The following is a 22,720-nucleotide window of genomic DNA, read 5'->3' as shown; positions in this document are numbered from 1 at the left end:
CAGGGACACCCTACCCTAGAGCAGGCTGCACACAGCCTCAGCCAGCCTGGCCTCAAACACCTCCAGCCATGGGGCCTCAACCACCTCCCTGAGCAACCCAGTCCAGCCTCTCAACACTCTCATGCTCAACAACTTCCTCCTCATGTCCAGGCTGACTCTCCCCATCTCCAGCTTTGCTGCATTCCTCCCCCAGTCCTCTCACTCCCTGGCATCCTAAAAAGTCCCTCTCCAGCTTTTTTGGAGGCCCCCTTCAGATGCTGGAAGGCCACAAGAAGGTCACCTGGGAGCCTCCTCTTCTCCAGACTGAACAGCCCCAACTCTTTCAGTCTGTGCTCACAGCAGAGCTGCTGCAGCCCTCTGAGCATCCTTGTGGCCCTGCTCTGGACACACTCCAGCATCTCCACAGCCCTCTTGGAATGGGGGATCCAGCAGTACTCCAGGTGAGGTCTCAGCAGTGCAGAGCAGAGGGGGAGAATCCCCTCCCTGGCCCTGCTGGCCACACTTCTGCTGCTGCAGCCCAGGCTCTGCTTGGCTTTCTGGGCTGCAAGTGCACACTGCTGGCTCCTGTTGAGCTTCTCCTCCAGCAGCACCCCCAAGTCCCTCTCCTCGGGGCTGCTCTCCAGCCACTCACTGCCCAGCCTGCATTGGTGCTTGGCATTGCCTCAACCCAGATGCAGGACCTTGCACTTGGTCTTGTTGAACCTCACAATGTTGGCTCGTGCCCACCAAGGCACAAGCTAGGTCAGGCCTATAGCTAGAGCCTGACCAAAAACTTCAGCACAAAGAGCAAAGATACCTTGAGTCCACCAAGAAGCCCTCCACACTCCTGGGTGCTGCTGGCTACAGTACAGCACAGAACCATACAACCATAGAATCAACCAGGTTGGAAGAGACTTCCAATATCATCCAGTCCAACCTAGCACCCATCTCTGTCCAATCAACCAGACCATGGCATTAAGCACAGGCTGTTCTTTAGCAAGAGCACAGGTCAACAGAATAGAATCATAGAATCAGTCAGGGTTGGAAGACACCACGAGGATTTTAATGCTCTCCTGTCCTGGGGTCCACGTGGCCATAAGTGTTAAGGCTTGTAAATAATTAACTGTGCTCTAAGAGTTTTAGGAAGAGGCAAAGAACTTTTCCTGTGGATTCAGGGGACCACAGAATCACAGAATATCTGAGATTGGAAAAGATCATCAAGATCATTGAGTCTAATCATTAGTTTCAAGGATGTCAATCATTAGCTTCAGCTGGGCCTGATGTTGTGATCAATGCAGGCTCCTGACAGAGATGAGCTGAGCTTAGATTTCATAGAATGTCAGGGGTTGGAAGGGACCTTGAAAGATCATAGAATCAACCAGGTTGGAAGAGACCTCTGAGCTCATCCAGCCCAACCTAGCACCCAGCCCTAGCCAGTCAACCAGACCATGGCACTAAGTGCCTCATGCAGGCTCTCCTTGAACACCTCCAGGGATGGTAATTCCACCACCTCCCTGGGCAGCCCATTCCAATGCCAATCACTCTCTCTGGCAGGAACTTCCTCCTAACATGCAGCCTAGACCTCCCCCAACACAACTTGAGACTGTGTCCTTGTTCTGTTGCTGCTTGCCTGGCAACCCCATCTGGCTACAGCCTCCCTTCAGGCAGCTGCAGGCAGCAATGAGCTCTGCCCTGAACCTCCTCTTCTGCAGGCTGCACACCCCCAGCTCCCTCAGCCTCTCCTCACAGGGCTGTGCTCCAGGCCCCTCCCCAGCTTTGTTGCCCTTCCCTGGACACCTTCCAGCACCTCAACATCTCTCTTGAATTGAGTAGCCCAGAACTGGACAGGAGCAGAAGAACCTCCCTTGTCCTGCTGGCCACACTGCTGCTGAGCCAGCCCAGGATGCCATTGGCTCTGCTGCCCACCTGGGCACACTGCTGGCTCATCTTCAGCTCCTCTCTCCCAGCACCCCCCAGCTCCCTCTCTGCCTGGCTGCTCTCAGCCACTCTGGAAACCAGCTGCTCACCTTGCAGGGAGTGCTGCTTGGGGTTGTTGTGGCCAAAGTGCATACCCCTGCACTTGGCCTTGTTCAGTCTCATCCCATTGGCCTCTGCCCACCCATCCAGCCTGGCCAGGTCCCTCTGCAGGGCTCTCCTGAGATCTTTGATCAGGGGATCTTTACTCCAGCACTGCCTATGTACTGCACAGGCTTTACAGGAGCCGAGTAGAAATGAGCAGAGAACTTGTGCACACCAGGCTAGTCATACATTAGGCAATAATTATAATGTATATTAACTGCCTGGGTGTTGAAAGAGTCCCAGCATGAGACTGCTTCTCTAATAGGAGACAGAAGTGATAAAAGACAGTAATAGATTGCCTTTCAGATGTGGGATTAAAAGCAGCAACTCATTAGATGATCTTTTTCTTCACAGCCTCTAATCACAAGTTGTTTCCTTTCAAGTCAGATTTCCATTTCCAAGGCTAAGCTCAGCAACACAAACAGAAATTAAAGGGGGTGGGGGTGGGGATGTGTCCAGAGAAGGGTGACAAAGCTGGTGAGGGGCCTGGAGCACAGCCCTGTGAGGAGAGGCTGAGGGAGCTGGGGGTGTGCAGCCTGCAGCAGAGGAGGCTCAGGGCAGAGCTCATTGCTGTCTGCAACTCCCTGAAGGGAGGCTGTAGCCAGGTGGGGTTGGGCTCTGCTGCCAGACAAGCAGCAACAGAGCGAGGGGACACAGTCTCAAGTTGTGCCAGGGCAGGTCTAGGCTGGATGTTGTTAGGAAGTTGTTGTCAGAGAGAGTGATTGGCATTGGAATGGGCTGCCCAGGGAGGTGGTGGAGTCTCTGTGCCTGGAGGTGTTGAAGCAAAGCCTGGCTGAGGCACTTAGTGCCATGGTCTGGTTGATTGGATAGGGCTGGGTGCTAGGTTGGACTGGATGAGCTTGGAGGTCTCTTCCAACCTGCTTGATTCTATCATTCTATGATTCTATTCTGACCTCTCCAGCATCACAGGAATGGGGAATAACTGCATGCAGCTCAGCAGCGCTGCCCAGCCAGAGCAGGAGCCCAGGAGCCAGCCCACCTAGGCAGCCTTCTGAAGAGCCTAGCATCAAAAGATCAGCATTTGGCAGCTCTTTTCTTTTGTCTTTTCTCTTTTTTTTAATGCTAGCTGCAGCCATTAAAATTGCTTTTTTAAGAGATAGCCTAGGAGATAAAGCTTTTGAATTAGAGAAATCAAACGAAAAAGTGAACTTACTTCAAAGCAGCAATGGAGATGCTTAAAAACTGACATTTCCACTTGCTGATCCAGTTTGTCTCTAGCAAGGAATGCTTTCCAGATGAATTTGGCTGCAATCTTTCAAAGCAGGAGAAAGAAAAAGCTGGATTTTTAGCTGAGCTGGGAAGCACAGTAAATAACATTCATTAGGTTCTCCTGGGCAGTTTTAATGACTCGAGAGTTTTAAATCGTTCATTCAATGTCTTTACAGGCCAAAATGTAGCAGAGTTTCAAACCTGAGTCCTTTGGCAGGAGCTGCAAAATCCATAAAACATTTGAAGAGGAGGTGAGGTGGAGGAGGGAGTACAGGGGGAGAGGCAAGGAGGTATAAAATCAGGCTGGGAATGGTGTTGCTGGTCAAATTGCATCTAAATCAGCTGTGAGGTCTGCTTTGTCTGTACTGATGGCACCCACAAATCAAGGAGTCCAGAGCAGCTCCAGAGCAGAGCAGCTCAGGGGAGGTCTAGGCTGGATGTTGTTAGGAAGTTGTTGGCAGAGAGAGTGATTGGCATTGGAATGGGCTGCCCAGGGAGGTGGTGGAGTTGCTGTCCCTGGAGGTGTTGAAGCAAAGCCTGGCTGAGGCATAGTGCCATGGTCTGGTTGATTGGCCAGGGCTGGGTGCTAGGTTGGGCTGGATGATGTTGGAGCTCTCTTCCAACCTGGTTGATTCTATGATTCTATGATTTTATTCCATCTTCCCCCTCCCCCAGAGCCAGGACCAGCACAACCACGTGCCCATTTTGGCTGCCTGCAGTCCCAGAGACCCCAAGCAGGGGTTAACCAGGTTTCACCGCCTGCGATTATAGTAGCTGAGCTCTTAGACACAGATGGTGATTTGGAGCTGGCAGCAGGAAAGCTGCATTTTTTCCCACTGTGCTGTCCACCCACCCTGGATGGGAAATAAGCTCTTCAGCAGATGAGGGATTTCATAAGATTCATGCACAAAGTCAGGCCTGGAGCTTAGGGCTAGTTTAAATCTCCAGACGTGGCATGGTCCATGTCTCTTTGGAGCAGTCTGGCTGTGGAGTCCCAAGGACAAATGCAGGCTGGGCAGTGAGTGGCTGGAGAGCAGCCCTCAGGAGAGGGACTTGGGAGTGCTGCTGGAGGAGAAGCTCAAGAGGAGCCAGCAGTGTGCACTTGCAGCCCAGAAAGCCAAGCAGAGCCTGGGCTGCAGCAGCAGAAGTGTGGCCAGCAGGGCCAGGGAGGGGATTCTCCCCCTCTGCTGTGCTCTGCTGAGACCCCACCTGGAGTACTGCATCCAGTTCTGGAGCCCCTGGGACAAGAGGGCTGTGGAGATGCTGGAGTGTGTCCAGAGCAGGGCTGTGAGGGTGCTGAGAGGGCTGGAGCAGCTCTGCTGTGAGCACAGACTGAAAGAGTTGGGGCTGTGCAGGCTGGAGCAGAGAAGGCTCCCAGGTGACCTTCTTGTGGCCTTCCAGGATCTGAAGGGGGACTACAAAAAAGCTGGGGAGGGACTTTTTAGGCTGTGAGGGAGTGCCAGGACTGGGGGGAGTGGAGCAAAGCTGGAGGTGGGGAGGTTCAGAGTGGAGGTGAGGAGGAAGTTGCTGAGCATGAGAGTGGTGAGAGGCTGGACTGGGTTGCCCAGGGAGGTGGTTGAGGCCCCATGGCTGGAGGTGTTTGAGGCCAGGCTGGCTGAGGCTGTGTGCAGCCTGCTCTAGGGTAGGGTGTCCCTGGGCATGGCAGGGGGGTTGGAACTGGCTGCTCCTTGTGGTCCCTTCCAACCCTGACTGATTCCATGATTCTGTGCTTCTAAGTTGAGTGCAAATGCACAGTCCTGGCAAGTGAGGGGCTCAGGCATCTGGGACTTGTCTGTGCCCAGATGCTGCTGCTGGGGAGCCAGGGTAATTGAAGATAAAGCCCCACAGCTTGGTCACAGCCCTCTCTGAGGAGCAGGGGGATGCAGGGAGCATCCAGGAGCTTTTCTAGAGCCCAGGGCTGGGTTTGGATGCACTCTGATGGAGTATAGTACTAGGAAGTCCACCCTCTTGCCCAGTTCCACTAGGTTGAGGCTGATTATGGTGGTTTATCCCATCCATAGCATGATCTGATGCCAGTAAATGGGAGTTTTCAGGGTGGCTTATTGTCTGCACAGGCAGAAATGTGAAGGCCATACCCACAGCCCAGCCCAGTTACCATCTGCACAAGCCCTCCTGACTGATGTGAGATGTAAGATGTGAGCTCATACAGCACAGACCTTGCAACAGCAGCAAGCAGTGACACAGAACAAGTGGCACCAGCCCTGCCACAAGCCAGAGCTCCCCAGAGTGAGCTTAGAGAGGCATAACTGACCTGCAGTAAACCCCTGACCCCCAGCTGTGCCAGCACAGAAGGTGAAGGGTCAAGGGGGAAAGAGCTGCAACTGGGCTGTGCTGTTCCCCCAAAAGGGATTGCTCCCACAAACCCCATTGCACCACCTGGCAGAGGGGGAGCAGGGAGAAAGGTGGCACCTGGCAGCTGTGAAGGATGAAGGATCACAGTGGAGCATTAAAGGCAGCACCTGCTGGCCCAGAGGCTCCTTGCTGGCATCTCACTGCTGGCCCTGTCTGCAGGGACATACAACTGGGAAGGGCTTCTTTGGGAAGACTTCTCATGGAGGAGACTTTAAGGAAAGTCATTGGGAAGGGAAGCAGGGCAGGGATGCTGCAGGGGCACCAGCTCACCCTGGAGTGGCAGCCTGCAGCTGAGGTGACTTTAGCAGCTTTGGTATGAAGGCACCTGGGGTAAGCTGCATGATCCCTAAGGTCTCTTTCAACCCACACCATTCCATGATGCTGTGATTCTCTAAGAGTGGTCAGGGCCCAGATCTCACCTCCAGCAGTGTAAATCAGGAGTCCATCCACCACCAGCATACGATCATAGAATGACAGAACCAGGCAGGGCTGGAAGGGACCACAAGGATCAGCCACTTCCAGCCCCCATGCCATGCCCAGGGATGCATCACACTAGATCAGGCTGCCCACAGCCTCAGCCAGCCTGGCCTTAAACACCTCCAGCCATGGGGCCTCAACCACCTCCCTGGGCAACCCAGTCCAGCCTCTCACCACTCTCATGCTCAACAACTTCCTCCTCACATCCACTGTGGATCTCCCCACCTCCAGCTTTGCTCCGTTCCCCCCAGTCCTGTCACTCCCTGACAGCCTCAAAAGTCCCTCCACAGCTTTTTATGTAGCCCCCTTCAGATCCTGGATGGCCACAAGAAGGTCACCTGGGAGCCTCCTCTTCTCCAGCCTGCACAGCCCCAACTCTTTCAGGCTGTGCTCACAGCAGAGCTATCAAACAGATTGGAAGAGACCTCCAAGCTCATCCAGTCCAACCTTGCACCCAGCCCTGGCCAGTCAACCAGACCATGGCACTAAGTGCCTCAGCCAGGCTTGGCTTCAACACCTCCAAGGACGGCGACTCCACCACCTCCCTGGGCAGCCCATTCCAATGCCAATCACTCTCTCTGGGGAGAACTCCCTCCTAACATCCAGCCTAGACCTCCCCTGCCACAACTTGAGACTGTGTCCCCTTCTTCTGTTGCTGCTTGCCTGGCAGAAGAGGCCACAGCCTCCCTTCAGGACTTCCCAGTCTCTCTTTTACGACTCCACATCCTCCCTACAAGCAGGCAATAAAATCCTGCAGCCACTTCAAGCAAAATTAGATCAATTCCACAGCCACACATCTGCATTTAAACCTGATCAAATAACTCCTCGTGCTGAGGAACCTGGGGAATAGCTCTTTACCAGGAGAGCACAAAGGAAGATGGGATCCAATTAAAGATTCACTTAAATTAAAAGGTTGCATTTTAAAAGAGGCAGGGCTAAGCAAGAAGGAGCTGGGGAATGTGCTTCTTAATGAGCTCAGTGGCAGAGAGCATCTTTAATAATGCATCTGCTGGGGGAACTCTGTAACCCAGTGTGGTTGCTGGGAAATGCAGCAGGCATTTCCCTCTGCACAGCCACAAAACCAAGGGCATGTGTGTCCTCTGTGCACAGGTGGCTGTTAATGCTCTGTCTGAGCCCCAGATTAGATTTTGGTGACCAGAAGCATTGGGTTTATGGACAGGCCTGATGGTGCTGAGTCAGCAGCACAGGGGAGAAAGTGTCCTTAAAAAAAAGAAAAGGATGAATAGTTATGAAATATGAAGAATTCTGTGGTAGGAAGAGATCTCAGGCAACTCAGCTGGGCATCAGCCTGGTCCTGATTTGAAAACAAACTCAGCAGGAAGAATCATAGAATCAACCAGGTTGGAAGAGACCTCCAAGCTCATCCAGTCCAACCTAGCACCCAGCCCTAACCAGTCAACCAGACCATGGCACTAAGTGCCTCAGCCAGGCTTTGCTTCAACACCTCCAGGCACAGAGACTCCACCACCTCCCTGGGCAGCCCATTCCAATGCCAATCACTCTCTGTGACAACAACTTCCTAACAACATCCAGCCTAGACCTCCCCCACCACAACTCCAGACTCTGTCCCCTTCGTCTGTTGTTGCTTGCCTAGCAGAAGACAGCAGATAGATCACCCCTGAGCCTCCTCTTCTGCAGGCTGCACACCCCCAGCTCCCTCAGCCTCTCCTCACAGGGCTCTGCTCCAGGCCCCTCCCCAGCCTTGCTGCCCTTCTCCAGACACCTTCCAGCACCTCAATATCTCTCTTGAATTCAGGAGCCCAGAACTGGACACAGCACTCAAGGGGTGGCCTGAGCAGTGCTGAGCACAGGGGCAGAATAACCTCCCTTGTCCTGCTGCCCACACTGCTCCTGAGCCAGCCCAGGATGCCATTGGCTCTGCTGCCCACCTGGGCATACATCCATTGCTCCTTGTCCTATCACAGGAGGCAAGTGATCAGAGTCTGTCTCCCACCTCCTGACATCCAGCCCTCAGATATTCATAAACATAAACTTTCTCTATGACCCCAAGCCAGCCCAGCATCCCTGCTGGAACACTCTGTCAAAAACAATCCCCACTGCAGATAGGAGGGAAAGAGGGTAGAGGGGTGGTGGTACAGATGGTCATAGCTTTATTACAGTTATTTCAGACAACTTCAGCTCCATCATTGCAGCTCAGTTCTGCAGCCCTCCAGGCTTTCTTCAGTCAGTTGCACCAAAACTTACTGTCCAATATTGCATCCCAAAACAACACGGGCCACGAGGATGCTGAGAGGGCTGCAGCAGGTCTGCTGTGAGCACAGACTGAAAGAGTTGGGGCTGTGCAGGCTGGAGCAGAGGAGGCTCCCAGGGGACCTTCTTGTGGCCTTCCAGGATCTGAAGGGGTCCTCCAAAAGAGCTCGGGAGGGACTTTTGAGGCTGTGAGGGAGTAACAGCACTGGGGGGAATGGAGCAAAGCTGGAGGTGGGGAGATTCGGAGTGGTTGTGAGGAGGAAGTTGTTCAGGATGAGAGTGGTGAGAGGCTGGACTGGGTTGCCCAGGGAGGTGGCTGAGGCCCCATGGCTGGAGGTGTTTGAGGCCAGGCTGGCTGAGGCTGTGTGCAGCCTGCTCTAGGGTAGGGTGTCCCTGGGCATGGCAGGGAGGTTGGAACTGGCTGCTCCTTGTGGTCCCTTCCAACCCTGACTGATTCTATGATTCTATGATTCTATGACTTCAATGCACTCTGATACAGGATGGGCTTCAAAACTCCTCTTATTGATGCTGTCTCTGCACCTATCACCTTTGAAAATTTGCATAGTTGAGATTCAAAGCTGTGCTGCACCAGCTAACAGCAGCTGCAGCCTGCAAAGGACAGAGGCAACCCAACCTGACCTGAGGGGACACAGGAACACAAACCCCAGTGAACCATCATACGAGCAGGCTCTAGGTGGTCTGAGCACCCTAGCACTGAGCAAAGTTCAAAGTGCCTGGGGAGCACCAGCACAGGAGGGCAACGGCAAGGTGAGTGGCAGTATCAGAGTATCACAGTATCATCAGGGTTGGAAGAGACCTCAGAGATCATCAAGTCCAACCCTTTACTACAGAGCTCAAGGCTAGACCATGGCACCAAGTGCCACGTCCAATCCTGCCTTGAACAGCTCCAGGGACGGCGACTCCACCACCTCCCCGGGCAGCCCATTCCAGTGTCCAATGACTCTCTCAGGGAAGAACTTTCTCCTCACCTCCAGCCTAAATCTCCCCTGGTGCAGCCTGAGGCTGTGTCCTTCCCTTCTGACCGTTTCCACAGCCAGCTGCCCTGCCATCTGCAGCAGGGAAAGGAGCCCGGGCAGGGACTGGTGGTGGCTGCGTTGCCTTTCCCACGCTGGCTCTGCCAGGCTGTAAGTGCTGGCAGCTGTCTGCTTGTCCTTAGCTGCTGCTGGCTGCACTCAATAGAGCGGCTTCGCTTTCCACCCCCCCCCCTCTTTTGGAAGCCCTGGGCCACACCCCAGGCGGGCGCTGGCAGCATCCCCAGAGAGCCATCAGCTCCCGGAGCCGCCCTACCTCTAGCCGGGACGCTGGCAGCTCATCCCGGAGCTGTGCCCTCGGTCCGCTCCATCAGGTCTCCAACAGCTTTGACTGGGGGCTCTGAAAATTAAAGTGGTGCTTTTAAAGGTTGTTTCCAAATGGAGAAGAATGTTGCCAGTGGAGCTCAGAGCCAGGCTGGCTGCCAGTCCATGTGCACAGGGTAACACGCAGCAGCACAGAGCCAGGGGCTGGGGAGCAACTGGGGAGCCAAGAGTGCAGCGGGTAGGAAATAGGATGGTTTGCTCCAGCCTCTGACAAAGCACAAATCCAGGGATGTTCAGTCATTCTCCATTACCTCTCGTGACACCTGAAGGATGCAGGGAAGGACCAGATGATGCTAGCAAGCAGACAGGAGCAGAAGTCCCTTTGCAGCTATTGCTCAGGTCGGCTGGAGCGGACAGCGGTGAGGTTTTGGCATGTTCATCCTCTGGACATCACCACTGAAGGGTGCTTAGGAAACAGAACACATCTCCCTCCTTGCCCAGAACGGGACACAGTACTTCCTTGACAACAAAACCAGCCAACCCACTAGGCAAAGACTGCAGTGGTTGGCTAATCAGGAGTGAAATCCTTGGGTTGACTCATTTTGAAACAGGAATCATAGAATCATAGAACAGAATCATAGAATCAGTCAGGGTTGGAAGGGACCACAAAGATCAGCCAGTTCCAACCCCCCTGCCATGCCCAGGGACACCCTACCCTAGAGCAGGCTGCCCACAGCCTCAGCCAGCCTGGCCTGAAACACCTCCAGCCATGGGGCCTCAACCACCTCCCTGGGCAACCCAGTCCAGCCTCTCACCACTCTCCTGCTCAACAACTTCCTCCTCATCTCCAGTACTACATTGCTCAAAATGTTTGAACATAAACATTCTCCATTTTGAGTAGGATACTGAGTCAGCTTTACTAGCAGCAGCAGCAGAAGTCCAAACAATTCAAGTCATGGAAAATCAGCATTTGAGCAGGTACAGGAGCAGTGCAGATGCTGGAGCATGTCCAGAGAAGGGCCAGGAGGATGCTCAGAGAGCTGCAGCAGCTCTGCTGTGAGCACAGACTGAAAGAGTTGGGGCTGTGCAGGCTGGAGAAGAGGAGACTCCCAGGTGACCTTCTTGTGGCCTGCCAGGATCTGAAGGGGGCCTCCAAAAAGCCAGCCTGGCCTGAAACACCTTCAGGGATAGGGCCTCAACCACCCCCCTCAGCAACCCATTCCAGCCTCTCACCACGCTCATGCTGAACAACTTCCTGAGGAAGCAGCAGGAGAAACCATTTTATTTCATCTCTACTGCAAGCATCATAGAATCAACCAGGTTGGAAGAGACCTCCAAGCTCATCCACTCCAACCTAGCACCCAGCCCCATCCAATCAACCAGACCATGGCACTAAGTGCCTCAGCCAGGCTTTGCTTCAACACCTCCAGGGATGGCAACTCCACCACCTCCCTGGGCAGCCCATTCCAATGCCAATCACTCTCTCTGCCAACAACTTCCTAACAACATCCAGCCTAGACCTCCCCCACCACAACTCCAGACTGTGTCCCCTTGTTCTGTTGCTGCTTGCCTGGCAGAAGAGATCAACCCCACCTGGCTACAGCCTCCCTTCAGGTAGCTGTAGACAGCAGGAGCCCTTGTGCACTCTAGCTCTGCAGCAACAGCACCTCTGAAGAAGTGCCTCCTGGCTGAGCAAGGAAGCTCTCTGTTAAATAATAGATTTAATGAAAGACAGCTCCAAAACTGTTTCTTACTGAACAACCTAAATTCCTCACTTCTGCATAGGCTCACTGCCCTGAGACACAGCACACAGGACAGCCACGCATACCAGCAAGCAGGCTGAGAGCTGAAATACTATACCCAGCCCTTGGTCTGACAGAGGAAGATTTATCAGATTAAAGACCAGCAAGATTTAAGAGCTGGTAGAGGATTTATCACAGTGGTTTTTGCTCTCATCTTCTTTATGTACTCAACTGGGATTTCCTAGGAGTTGTCACTACTTGGGCTCTGAGGAGGAAGTACGACGAGGTTGTTCTACGGTTCTCATTCAGTGAGACATCTGAGTCTATGCCTGATTTACCCAAGAGAAGGGGCTCACTGAAGCCAGAGCAAGTGTTGATGTGGGTGATTGTTGGCATGTGGTTTAAATAGCTTGTGAAACTGAGGCTTCAGCCCAGGGATCCAAAATTCAGGTTTCTAAGCTGGTCCTCAGTCCTGCTCCGTTCAGAGCTTCTTTCAAGTTCATAGAATCATTGAATCAGGCAGGGTTGGAAGGGACCACAAGGAGCAGCCAGTTCCAACCCCCCTGCCATGGGCACAGACACCCTACCCTAGAGCAGGCTGCACACAGCCTCAGACAGCCTGGCCTCAAACACCTCCAGCCATGGGGCCTCAGCCACCTCCCTGGGCAACCCATTGCAGCCTCTCACCACTCTCATGCTCAACAGCTGCCTCCTCATCTCCAGTACTACATTGCTCAAAATGAACATAAACATTCTCCATTTTGAGTTGGATACTGAGTCAGCTTTACTAGCAGCAGTCCAAACAATTCAAGTCATGGAAAATCAGCATTTGAGCAGGTACAGGAGCAGTGGAGATGCTGGAGCATGTCCAGAGAAGGGCCAGGAGGATGCTCAGAGGGCTGCAGCAGCTCTGCTGTGAGCACAGACTGAAAGAGTTGGGGCTGTGCAGGCTGGAGCAGAGGAGGCTCCCAGGTGACCTTCTTGTGGCCTGCCAGGATCTGAAGTGGGCTACAAAAAAGCTGGGGAGGGACTTTTGAGGCTGTCAGGGAGTGCCAGGAGTGGGGGGAATGGAGCAAAGCTGGAGGTGGGGAGATTCAGAGTGGTCGTGAGGAGGAAGTTGTTGAGCATGAGAGTGTTGAGAGGCTGGACTGGGTTGCCCAGAGGAGGTGGTTGGGGCCCCATACTGGAGGTGTTTGAGGCCAGGCTGGCTAAGGCTGTGTGCAGCCTGCTCTAGGGTAGGGTGTCCCTGGGCATGGCAGTGGGGTTGGAACTGGCTGCTCCTTGTGGTCCCTTCCAACCCTGCCTGATTCTGTGATTCTGTGACACTTTGGCTGCATCAGAAGTGTATGCATTACTGTTTGTACTTTTTATCCCTTGCTTGAGGAGCTCAGCTTTGCACTCCCTAAACTACCCAATTTCTGAGTGCTGTTTCCTTCAGATGTTTTCAGTTGCCATGCAAAAGGATCACAGCTAAAAATTCCCAGTACATCAAACACCTTCTAAAAAAACACCCCAACTCCAGACCAACCTTTTTGCTGGCAAAGACACCTTAGCAAATAGAGAACTAGCTCTACAAAAAACAGACACCTTAGGAAGATACAGAAATAGCTCCAAAAACAACAGATGAAGCATAACAGCTGTTCTGCATCCAGCCAGTTCTGTGCTGTGCTTCTGCTGCTGGCCACCAGCAGATGCTCAGAGTGCAGGAAAAATCAAATCTGTGACTACTGATTCTCATATTTGCTGAAACCAATCATAGAATCAAGCAGATTGGAAGAGACCTCCAAACTCAGCCAGTCCAACCTAGCACCCAGCCCTGTCCAGTCAACCAGACCATGGCACTAAGTGCCTCAGCCAGGTTGTTCTTTACCTCCAGGGATGGTGACTCCACCACCTCCCTGGGCAGCCCATGCCAATGCCAATCACTCTCTCTCACAACAACTTCCTAACAACATCCAGCCCAGACCTTCCCTGCCACAACTTGAGACTCTGTCCCCTTCTTCTATTGCTGCTTGCCTGGCAGAAGAGCCCAACCCCCCCCTGGCTACAGCCTCCCTTCAGGGAGCTGCAGACATCCATGAGCTCTGCCCTGAGCCTCCTCTGCTGCAGGCTGCACACCCCCAGCCTCTCCTCATAGGGTTTGTGCTCCAGGCCCCTCACCAGCTTTGTTGTCCTTCCCTGGACACCTTCCAGCACCTCAACATCTCTCTTGAATTGAGCAGCCCAGAACTGGACACAGCACTCAAGGTGTGGCCTGAGCAGTGCTGAGCACAGGGGCAGAAGAACCTCCCTTGTCCTGCTGCCCACACTGCTCCTGAGCCAGCCCAGGATGCCATTGGCTCTGCTGCCCACCTGGGCACACTGCTGCCTCATCTTCAGCTACTCTCTACCAGCACCCCAGCTCCCTCTCTGCCTGGCTGCTTTCAGCCACTCTGTCCCCAGACACCCAGCTGCTCACCTTGCAGGGAAAATCAAATCTGTGACAACTGATTCTCCCATTTGCTGGAAACTTCCAGGCAATGACCCCTTGCTAGGATGAGCCTTCTAAGCCATCTCACAGCCTCCAAAATGCTCTTGCAGACAGGAACATCTTAAAGGCAGTAACAGCTTTGCGAGAGGACTGCGCTTCCCCACGCTCTGCCTGGAAACCCACAGCAGCTTTCCTTTGTTTCTGTTTAAAGAGAAGCATTCCCAGGCCACATTTCTAAGAGGTTTTTGGGTTTACAGCTGTCTTGACAGCAATTTTCTCAGCTTTGCAAGGTTCCTTCATATCCTGTTCAAACTGGCTTATCTCTGCTTAGAAGTGATGGTCCTGCGTGGTGCTCTTTGGGGACAGATGTTCATGGTGATACTGCATCACAGCTCCCAACATACTTCACCTCCTCCTTTTGAAACTATTAGCCTGTCACCAGTGAAAGAAACCCAGTGGCTGGCTACTTGTTCACTTTTCAAATGACAAAGAAAAGGAGAACTAACCTATGATGGATCCTTTTGCCACATGATATGCAAAGATGCTCTAAATTTACAGGTCATTAAAATGGCAGTGGGTCCTGGGTCAGCTGCTGTTACCTGGTGAAAATAAAACTCTGGGCAAAGCTGCTGGCAAAGAGCTTTCCCTGCCTCACAGCTGACCAAAAAAAGGGGAAAAAAAGATTCTTTATTTATACAAATTAAAAGTGAATGAATGTGAGATGGGACATGTGGGATGAGATTTAACAAGGCTAAGTGCAGGGTTCTACACTTTGGCCACAACAACCCCAAGCAGTGCTACAGGCTGGGGACAGAGTGGCTGAGAGCAGCCAGGCAGAGAGGGACCTGGGGTTGCTGGTAGAGAGTAGCTCGAGATGAGCCAGCAGTGTGCCCAGGTGGGCAGCAGAGCCAATGGCATCCTGGCCTGGCTCAGGAGCAGTGTGGGCAGCAGGACAAGGGAGGTTGTTCTGCCTCTGTGCTCAGCACTGCTCAGGCCACACCTTGAGTGCTGTGCCCAGCTCTGGGCTCCTCCATTCAAGAGAGATGTTGAGGTGCTGGAAGGTGTCCAGAGAAGGGCAATGAAGCTGGTGAGGGGCCTGGAGCAGAGCCCTGTGAGGAGAGGCTGAGGGAGCTGGGGGTGTGCAGCCTGCAGAAGAGGAGGCTCAGGGCAGAGCTCATTGCTGCCTACATGTACCTGAAGGGAGGCTGCAGCCAGGTGGGGTTGGTCTCTGCTGCCAGGCAAGCAGCAATAGAACAAGGGGACAGAGTCTGGAGTTGTGTCAGGGGAGGTCTAGGCTGGATGTTGTTAGGAAGTTCCTAGCAGAGAGAGTGATTGGCATTGGAATGGGCTGCCCAGGGAGGTGGTGGAGTTGCCATCCCTGGAGGTGCCAAGCCTGGCTGAGGCACTTAGTGCCATGGTCTGGTTGACTGGCTAGGGCTGGGTGCTAGGTTGGACTGGATGAGCTTGGAGGTCTCTTCCAACCTGGTTGATTCTATGATTCTCTGAGGAGTGTTTCTAGCAGAGCCATCCACAGCTTGACTGCTGCCAACATGTGATTGTTTTTGTGGAATAGAAGGCAGTCTAATTACTGAGTTTTAATGGAAGATGCTCTGGAGAAGAATGCAAACACCCAGCTGAGGACCATGTACTCATGGATGTGAGTCCAGTCATCTGCAGACAACAGCCTGAGACCCTTCCACTCAGCACACTAACACAGACCAAATAAATCACAAGATGAGCTAAATTGGCTGTAGTGCCATGAAAGTCAATGGAGCTACAGGCAGATTGATAGCAGCTGAGAATTTGGTCCCCTACATGAAGCAGCAACAATACCCACCAAGAAAAGAAACCTGTGGGCTGCTGCAAAGAAATCATCTCCCTTTGATCTCATCAAGATTCCTCCAGCCTCAGCACACTCGGAGAAATCCATCTCATGATTGCACAGAACAAACTGAGTGGGCACCCAGGAGGGAGCCAACACACAGCCTCTACTTGTCCCTGTCTGCTTTGCACCTTCTCAGGTATGATTTGTAACCCTGCTTCTTGTCACCTCTCTTGTTTTCCCCTGTGTTTCCCTTTCTCTTTGAGGTGCTTGCCCTGAGAAATGCAGGTGGCTGAGCGAAGCCCAAGCTGGCAGACACATGTCTGACACTTCCTGGCCAGCAAAGGGTGCAGTAACAAGGAAGATGCTGACCACCAAGTTTCCAGCATGGAGCAGCTGCCAGGCCACGTGTCCCCGCTGACATGCAGCCTGGCAAGCACAGGTCTAGGCTGCCAGGACCTGGCTGGGCAGGAAGAGCATCTCCGGGAGCAGGCTGAGAGCCCAGGCAGGGACAGCATCTCCGGTAACACCTCGATAGCAGCAGACGGAGACAGGAGACAAGCTGAGGGTCAGAAGAGGGCTTGCAACAACCACAAGCTTCAATTAACTGCCTGAACTAAAGCTCCTTCTCCTATCAGCCAACACTCAAGGCAACTGCATTTCTGACCATCAAAGCAAAACCAAAAAGCATTGCCCTCTGCAATTGCTCGCAGACCTTAGCAGGCAAATGATCCTGCCACTCACTGTTCTAGAGAGACAAGCACTGTCTGAGGCTCCTGGGAGGACCACACAGCACAGACAGGCCAGGTATTGTGTCAGCTGTGAAACTCTTCTCACAAGTACATTTCACTCTTAAGTAGACAGATAGTCCTTAAAATAGGAGTAGTTGAACTGAAGGGCAGGAGTGGAACAGTGAGAGGTTTGCAGGCACTCATCCAGGTCACTGCTAACTCCAAATATATAGTTAGGATCAGAGAACCAGCCAGGTTGGAAGAGACCTCTAAGCTCATCCACTCCAACCTAGCACCCAGCCCTGTCCAATCAACCAGACCATGGCACTAAGTGCCTCAGCCAGGCTTTGCTTCAACACCTCCAGGGATGGGCACTCCACCACCTCCCTGGGCAGCCCATTCCAATGCCAATCACTCTCTCTGACAACAACTTCCTAACAACATCCAGCCTACACCTCCCCCACCACAACTTAACACTCTCTCCTTGTTCTGTTGCTGCTTCCCTGGCAGCAGAGCCCAACCCCACCTGGCTCCAGCCTCCCTTCAGGTAGTTGTAGTCAGCAATGAGCTCTGCCCTGAGCCTCCTCTTCTGCAGGTTGCACACCCCCAGCTCCCTCAGCCTCTCCTCACAGGGCTGTGCTCCAGGCCCCTCCCCAGCTTCCTTGCCCTTCTCTGGGCACCTTCCAGTATCTCAGCATCTCTTGAATTGAGGAGCCCAGAACTGGACACAGTAGCAGCCAACACTCCTCAAAAGAAGGTTAGATGAATTCTGCTCACTTGGAGGCTCTCAGGCCAGCAGTGCTGTTGAAAAATGACCCTTGCAGTGAGTCCATCTCTACCACCCCCAGATCCCTTCTATGCAGGGCTGCTGAAGGGAAAGAGCCAAATTACATTGGAGGTGTCTCCAAGAGCAGGGATGAATTCCATCCTAAAGAGCCTGTACCAAGAACCATAAGAAGGTGCAGAGGGCTAGCAGAGCTGGGGATATCTTCATTGCTCACCAAATTGAATCCCATGCTCAGCAGAGACACAGCAATAGGACTTCTGTATAGATTTACCTTTTGCATACACAGAAATAGTTGTTTTGTACCGAAAGGCAAAGGATGGACTCGGCACTTATTCACCTTAGAATCATAGAATCATAGAATCATAGAATCAACCAGGTTGGAAGAGACCTCCAAGATCATCCAGTCCAACCTAGCACCCAGCCCTAACCAGTCAACCAGACCATGGCACTAAGTGCCTCAGCCAGGCTTTTCTTGAAGACCCCCAGGGACAGAGACTCCACCACCTCCCTGGGCAGCCCATTCCAATGCCAATCACTCTCTCTGTGAAGAACTTCTTCCTAACATCCAGCCTAGACCTACCCTGGCACAACTTGAGACTGTGTCCCCTTGTTCTATTGCTGGTTGCCTGGGAGAAGAGGCCACCCCCACCTGGCTACAATGCCCCTTCAGGTAGTTGTAGACAGTAATAAGATCACCCCTGAGCCTCCTCTTCTCCAGGCTAAACAGGCCCAGCTCCCTCAGCCTCTCCTCATAGGATTTGTGTTCCAGGCCCCTCACCAGCCTTGCTGCCCTTCTCTGGACACGTTCCAGCACCTCAACATCTCTCTTGAATTGAGGGGCCCAGAACTGGACACAGTACTCAAGGTGTGGCCTGAGCAGTGCTGAGTACAGGGGAAGAATAACCTCCCTTGTCCTGCTGGCCACACTGCTCCTGATGCAGGCCAGGATGCCATTGGCTCTGCTGCCCACCTGGGCACACTGCAGGCTCATCTTCAGCTTACTATCTATCAGTACCCCCAGGTCCCTTTCCTCCTGGCTGCCCTCAGCCACTCAGTCCCCAGCCTGTAGTGCTGCTTGGGGTTATTGTGGCCGAAGTGCAGAACCCTGCACTTGGCCTTGTTAAATCTCATCCCATTGGCCTCTGCCCACCCATCCAGCCTGGCCAGGTCCCTCTGCAGGGCTCTCCTACCTTCCTTGGGCCATTCCTACAAGGCTGATCACTAATTAAAGTGCTTTTGTCTCCTTCCCTTCACCCTGGCCCCTGGGTTCTTGCACATACCTGGGAGTGCAGCACTCACAGGCTGAATCACCACGGGTTATAATTCTTGGCTGTGTACTTTTAACTGCAGCGAGGCATTGGCAGAGCTCAGTGCACTAATTCACCTCCATCTAAACATGATTACATTAAATGAACTCCAGACGAGGCTTAACTGCCAAAACATTTCCACTTTTTGTAGCATTTTTAACGTGCTCAGCTCAGAGTTGTTTCCCTGGTGGCAAGAACTTGCCCTTTCTTCAGCATGCAAACTGTATTTTCATAGAATCACTGAATCAGGCAGGGTTGGAAGGGACCACAAGGAGCAGCCAGTCCCAACCCCCCTGCCATGCCCAGGGACACCCTACCCTAGGGCAGGCTGCACACAGCCTCAGCCAGCCTGGCCTCAAACATCTCCAGTATGGGGCCTCAGCCACCTCCCTGGGCAACCCAGTCCAGCCTCTCATCACTCTCATGCTCAACAACTTCTCCTCACCTCCAGCCTCAATCTCCCCACTTCCAACTTTGCTCCATTCCCCCCACTCCTGTCACTCCCTCACAGCCTAAAAAAATCCTCCCCATCTTTTTAGAGGCCCCCTTCAGATCCTGGAAGGCCACAGAAAGGTCACCTCACAGCCTTCTCTTCTCCAGACTCAAAAGTCCCAACTCTCTCAGTCTGTGCTCACAGCAGAGCTGCTGCAGCCCTCTGAGCATCCTCCTGGCCCTGCTCTGGACACTTTCCAGCATCTCCACATCCTTCTTGTAATGGGGGCTCCAGAACTGGCTGCAGTACTCCAGGTGGGGTCTCAGCAGAGAGATTTTTTCAGAATGAATGATGTCCCAGCAGCTCCCCAGCTACAACACAATGCTTGAAAGTCACAAGCCTGAAAACTAAGCTGCAGAAGTATTTGACAGTCAAGGTTTTCCCTTTCTTAATCATGCATTCCTTTCCTTACAAGCAGGAGTGTTTTCTGGTTCTGAAGTCAGGTTGAAGGAGAGAAGTGCAAACAGTCAGAGGCAGTCACTTGGCCGTGTTTCTGGCACAGGATTCCCATCATGGCTTGCAAGAAGTGGCAGAAGAACACTGTGTATACACTGTAGTGGTTGTACTCTCTCTGAGCAGACATGCTTCCAGGAGGGGGCAGATTAAAGAGCTGGTGTTACTTCAGGCAGTTGTGTTTATTTGTAGGGACCTATGATTTATGCTTTCCCATTTGTAGAGGGGTTGAGAGAAACAGATTGCATGGGCTCTGTTTAGATAATCCCTGAGGAAATTCAGACTGCATCAAGCAGGGTTTGTCCTCACAGATGAGAGAAGCTGAGAAGAGGCAGGAAGATGGGAGATTTCCTCAAGGTTTTGGAATGAAGTTCAAGGCTTCAATTTTCTGAAAAGATTGAGTGTGGGTTGTGAGAATGAAGCAATTAAGATAACAGAAAAGGGCCCAAGTAGGCAGGGAGGAGCAGTTCATTGCTGTTCTTTATTAGCCCACTGCAGAGAAAATCATAGAATCAGAGAATCAACCAGGGTGGAAGAGACCTCCAAGATGATCCAGCCCAAACTATCATCCAGCTCTAGACAATCAACCAGACCATGGCACTAAGTGCCTCAGCCAGGCTTGGCTTCAACACCTCCAGGGACAGTGACTCCACCACCTCCCTGGGCAGCCCATTCCAATGCCAATCACTCTCTCTGACAACAACTTCCTCCTAACATCCAGCCTAGACCTACCCCAACACAACTTGAGACTGTGTCCCCTTCTTCTGTTGCTGCTTGCCTAGCAGAAGACAGCAGATAGATCACCCCTGAGCCTCCTCTGCTGCAGGCTGCACACCCCCAGCTCCCTCAGCCTCTCCTCACAGGGCTGTGCTCCAGGCCCCTCACCAGCTTTGTTGTCCTTCTCTGGACACCTTCCAGCACCTCAACATCTCTCTTGAATTGAGAAGCCCAGAACTGGACACAGCACTCAAGGTGTGGCCTGAGCAGTGCTGAGCACAGGGGCAGAATAAGCTCCTTTGTCCTGCTGCCCACACTGCTCCCAATGCACGCCAGGATAAAAGTTTATGTTTCAAGCAGTACAAGAGGATGCAAACCTGTTGATATAAGCATGAAAGAGGGCTCTGTCACCCTCCAACTCACACTCCTGCACTTCTGTTTTCAATAAAAATACATCTTTGTGATGTGGACCTCATCTCCTCCCTCGGCACCATCCTGGTTTTGGTGAGACCTGCAGAAACCTGCCACTGTCATCCATGTAAATGTCTATGAGAACCTAAACCAAACTACAGCCCTGACCTGAACGACAGAACAGCCTTACTGAAATGAGAGGTGGCAAGAGTGTGACTGCTTTTAGAAAGCAAACACTTGCAAAGGTGACTTTAGCTAATTGATTTGGGGGACAGCAAACAAAGCAAAACACAATCAGCTCTTCAAAGTTTGAAATCAAAAGAGCAAAAGACAAAGCTGCCCAAGCACAGAATGGGGAATCCTCCTCAGTCCTGAGCTGCAAAGCCTATGGCCAGAGGAATCCCTCACTCTACAGCACCTGGCATGGTGCTGCCTAGGGAGCTGCACTGAAGGCATCACCAGAGCTAAGTGCTGTTTAAGCAGATGCTGAGTTTCACAGCAAGTGCCACGTTTGATCTGTGGCTCGCTGCCTGCTGCTTTGCCATAGGTGCTGATTAAGGAATCACAGCAGGGAAGGAGCTGTGACTCTGCAGCAGGGGAGGGAAGGTGGTATTTATGTGCCAGATGCAGGATGCTGAATGCCCTTCTCCAAGGGCACATCACACAGGAAAAGCACATTTTCCAAGGCTGACAGAATCAAAAGAAGGGGGAGAAAAAAAAAACCATGACAAGATGCCACTCAGCCAGAAAAAAAACCCAGCTGCTGCAAGAAGCATCTCCCAGAACCTATGGAAAAGAAACTCTAAGTCATCATTTCAGGGATGGTGATCAAACAGTTGGTTGTCCAGGAGATACTAGACTGTGGGATAAGTACAACTGCATGTATAATAAGGAACAGGCATCAACCAGGGGAGAAATGTTCAGCTGGCAGTAAGGTATCAGTGTGCTGAGATGGTAGAGCAGGGAATGACCCCATTGATATGACTGCAGCATGTCCCTGAACAGGGGGCTCTGCCTGCAGCCAATTCAGGACAAAACAGTGTTAGCAACACTGCATTGCAGGGCTGGGCACTCCTGAACTACCTTTTAAGTTGAGACATTTCAGAGTCTTCCAAGTGCAAGGTCCTGCATCTGGGTCGAGGCAATCCCAAGCACAAATGCAGGCTGGGCAGTGAGTGGCTGTAGAGCAGCCCTGAGGAGAGGCACTTGGGGGTGCTGCTGGAGGAGAAGCTCAAGAGGAGCCAGCAGTGTGCACTTGCAGCCCAGAAAGCCAAGCAGAGCCTGGGCTGCAGCAGGAGGAGTGTGGCCAGCAGGGCCAGGGAGGGGATTCTCCCCCTCTGCTCTGCTCTGCTGAGACCCCACCTGGAGTCCTGCATCCAGCTCTGGAGCCCCTGGGACAAGAGGGCTGTGGAGATGCTGGAGAGTGTCCAGAGCAGGGCCAGGAGGATGCTCAGAGGGCTGCAGCAGCTCTGCTGTGAGCACAGACTGAAAGAGTTGGGGCTGTGCAGTCTGCAGAAGAGGAGGCTCCCAGGTGACCTTCTTGTGGCCTTCCAGGATCTGAAGGGGGCCTCCAAACAAGCTGGGGAGGGACTTTTTAGGCTGTTAGGCTAGCTTCAACTAGCTCCTGTATCTATAAGTAGTGCAGCAGGAAGAGGGGAGAAAATCAAGTGAGCTCCATAGGGCCATGCCTGCCAACCAGCACAAATACCACAATGCTCATACAATAGCTTCCAGTCCCCCACACGAGACATTGGTGGACACTGACAGGAAGAAGGAACTTCTCATGTCCTATCAAGGCCAGGCTGGCTGAGGCTGTGTGCAGCCTGCTCTAGGGTAGGGTGTCCCTGGCCATGGCAGGGGGGTTGGAACTGGCTGATCCTTGTGGTCCCTTCCAACCCTGCCTGATTCTATGATTAGTTCCATAGGATGGAATCTTCCTGCATTTTTGTCTTCAGCTCCTGTGTTGAGTGCTAACAGAGAACTGTTGAACAGCTGCAGGGTTCCAGCTCTTAAATGGCTACATTTCAGACTGGGATGCAGCAAATTTTTGCACATGTGTAATTTTAAACACCCAAGTCCTTAATTCACAAGGAGGAGGTTG

The sequence above is a fragment of the Pogoniulus pusillus genome, chromosome 1 (genome assembly GCF_015220805.1).
Source record: "Pogoniulus pusillus isolate bPogPus1 chromosome 1, bPogPus1.pri, whole genome shotgun sequence".
Taxonomy (NCBI): domain Eukaryota; kingdom Metazoa; phylum Chordata; class Aves; order Piciformes; family Lybiidae; genus Pogoniulus; species Pogoniulus pusillus.
This window is presented reverse-complemented; position numbering follows the sequence as displayed.